The sequence below is a fragment of the Homarus americanus genome, unplaced genomic scaffold (genome assembly GCF_018991925.1).
Source record: "Homarus americanus isolate GMGI-L3 unplaced genomic scaffold, GMGI_Hamer_2.0 scaffold30108, whole genome shotgun sequence".
NCBI classification, from domain to species: Eukaryota; Metazoa; Arthropoda; class Malacostraca; order Decapoda; family Nephropidae; genus Homarus; species Homarus americanus.
In genome coordinates this window covers 9,795,200-9,798,637 of record NW_024748109.1, presented here as the reverse complement: position 1 = coordinate 9,798,637, position 3,438 = coordinate 9,795,200, and positions in this window count along the sequence as shown.

The following is a 3,438-nucleotide window of genomic DNA, read 5'->3' as shown; positions in this document are numbered from 1 at the left end:
CTGTGTGTGGCTGCATACACACACGCACACAAACAAACAGCTAGACACAGACCCATACAGAGACACAGACACAATGAATCAAATAAATCATTTCAGGAGGTGGCGACAGTACAGTACAGCATAGGTTATCCACAAACACCAGTGTTAGAAACGATCCCACTTCTCCCATGGATCTGATCTCAGATGTGTTTTGACCTCACTAGAGGAAAGGTCACGGCAGGCTTAGCTCCCGGGGATTAATTGTCAGTAATGGCTAGTGCTACTTGTGAACAGGGCTATGCCCTTCAGAGGGCCGAGTTAGAGGGCCAAGGAAGAAATCTTGAACTTAAAGGAAGTGATAGAGAGAATGAAGGAAGAAACAAGACAAGGAAAGTCCGCGTCTGACGAAAACTCAGGCGCATGGAGGGTTGTGAGGAGAGGGACGACCAAACTGGTGTTGAAAAAATACATCAAGGATACAACAACAACAGCTAAGTGTACCAACTCTATCAGTCCTTTGATAGACGAATTGGACGTTAACATAGTCAGGGACAAGGCTGACAAGGACGGTACGAAAACTTTAATTGTTGGCGATTCCCAGGTACGGTAACTGGACAGAGCTTTTTGTGGCAAAATAAAAATAGAATGAGAGTGTGTTTGCCAGGAGCTGGGGTGGGGGATACAGTTGACAGGATGGACAATATCTTGTCTGGTAATGGGTACAAATCCATTATCTGCCTCAGTGCAGTAGGCAATGATATTGGCCGGTGTAGGAGTGAGGAGCTTCTTGATAAGTTCAAGGCAACTATAGAGCGTATTAGGTCGAAGGAAGGGATCCCTGTCATAAGTGGTGTCCTGCCTAGGAGAGTTGGCAATGAATGGTTGTCAAGGGCAGTTGGTGTCAATGGCCGTCTTGACAGATATTGCAAGTCAAAATCAGTTCCATTCATTGACAACTGGAACAACTTCTTCGGCTAGGTTTTAAAGTGAGACAGATTGTATGATTGTGGAAACACAGAAGGCAGAGCATTTTGTTTTGATATATGTATATCAGAGAATCCGATTGAAACAAAGAAAGTGTTGTCAATCTTGTATTGTAGAAGTTAGATAATTATCAGAAATGTTAACACAAAACGTATTTATCGCTCGAGTTTAATGGAGTCTCGGATATTTGCCTGCACTTTGGCACCTCAGCTACCCTGAGAGATTGGAGCGCCTGAACTCAAGGTAGGTAGATAACAGGTAGCCTTGTAGGGTTCGTGATATTATGTTGTCTAGCACTCAGGATGGATGGATAGAAACTCTAGGTGGTGGTTTTCTTATATAAACTATATTATATGGAAGACAGTCTGGTGCTGGAGATACAGTGTGGTGAGAGGCTGGCTTGAGAGACACGTTCAGTGAGTAGCGTGCTTGAGGAGGTATCTGTGCAGGAGCTTAGTTAGAGATGTTGAGTGTTGCTGTCCTCCAGGGTGAATGAGGGCTGGACAGCGAGGAGCTTGCTTGGAGGAGGTGTTGCGTGTTCAGGAACGTAGGCCAAAATGAACCTCATTGTTTGATTGATGTTGGGGATTACTGGCCTCTTCGCTGTTAGGCTATTTCGGCCGAAGCTGATTGATTGGACTTCTTTCTTTTCTTGTTTCTTCTTTTGCTTTTCACTTTCCATTCTTCTTCTTCCTGGTCTTCTTCTAGGATATTCTCATACACGTCAATAAGCGATGTTAAAGATAGTGTAATGTTAACGGGTTCCTTGATCTTGTTCTTGTCTTGCTTTTTCTTTTCTTGATTTTTCACTACAAGGAGGGCCTCCTTGTATCTCAGTCTTTCCTTAGTCCGCAGCTTGGCCACCCTGCACTCCTCCCTCCACTTGGGACACTCCCGGTCGGAGGAGGAGTGAGGGCCACCACAAGCTGCACACTTCTTCACGGCCGCCAAGCAGTCAGCGTCAATGTGCCCGGGTGTCCCGCAGCTTGAACACACCTCCCGAGCACGACACTTCCGCGCCAGATGGCCGTACTTCTGGCATTTGTAGCAACGAGTTGGTCTTCGCTGGTACGGTTTTACTGGGATTTTCTCCCAACCCAGCAAAACGGAGCTAGGAAGTTCTTTTGGGAAGCCAACCAGGGCAGCTGTGCTGGTCAGCTTCCTAATTATTGAGAGCTGATCTCCGATCAGCTCAGCAAGTTCTTCTTCTTCGAGATGTTCGATTTCTGTGTGGGAGATGACTCCCAAAACCGAGTTGTCCCGAAAGGAGTATACAAGTTTGATCTCGATTCCATTGATTTTTTTAATAAATCTTAATTGCTGGGCCCCTCCCCACTCCGCGAAGGTGACGATAAGGTCACCGCTGTCACTGCGGACGACCCTTGTCACCCCCGTGATTCCCGAGGAGTCAAAAAACTTCCTCAGGACAAGGAGGTTTAGTTCCTTGCTCGAAGGGCGCTTGACCGGAATCAGTCTAACGACCTTCGCCTGGTCGAAGGTGAACATGGTCTCACGGTACCTCGGGAGCAGAGAGAACCTACCTCGCCGAGGTTCAGTTCTCAAGTGACCTCATTGTCAAAGTCAAAGTTGTTGGGGATTACTGGCCTCTTCGCCGTTAGGCTATTTCGGCCGAAGCTGATTGGTTGGACTTCTTTCTTTTCTTGTTTCTTCTTTTGCTTTTCACTTTCCATTCTTCTTCTTCCTGGTCTTCTTCTTCCTGGTCTTCTTCTAGGATATTCTCAAACACGTCAATAAGCGATGTTAAAGATAGTGTAATGTTATCGGGTTCCTTGATCTTGTTCTTGTCTTGCTTTTTCTTTTCTTGATTTTTCACTACAAGGAGGGCCTCCTTGTAGCTCAGTTTTTCTTTAGCCCGCAGCTTGGGCACCCTGCACTCCTCCCTCCACTTGGGACACTCCCGGTCGGAGGAGGAGTGAGGGCCACCACAAGCTGCGCACTTCTTCACGGCCGCCAAGCAGTCAGCGTCAATGTGCCCGGGTGTCCCGCAGCTTGAACACACCTCCCGAGCACGACACTTCCGCGCCGGATGGCCGTACTTCTGGCAATTGTAGCAACGAGTAGGTCTTTGCTGGTACGGTTTTACTGGGATTTTCTCCCAACCCAGTAAAACGGAGCTAGGAAGTTCCTTTGGGAAGCCAACCAGGGCAGCTGTGCTGGTCAGCTTCCTAACATATGCGATCTCATCTCCGATCAGCTCAAAAATTTCTTCTCCTTCGAGATATTCGATTTCTGTGTGGGAGATGACTCCCAAAACCGAGTTATCCACAAAGGAGCATACAAGTTTGATCTGGATTCCATTGATTTCTTTAATATGTCTTAATTGCATGGCCCCTCCCCACTCCGCGAAGGTGACGATAAGGTCACTGCGGACGACCCTTGTCACCCCCGTGATTCCCGAGGAGTCAAAAAACTTCCTCAGGACAAGGAGGTTTAGTTCTTTGCGCGAAGGGTGCT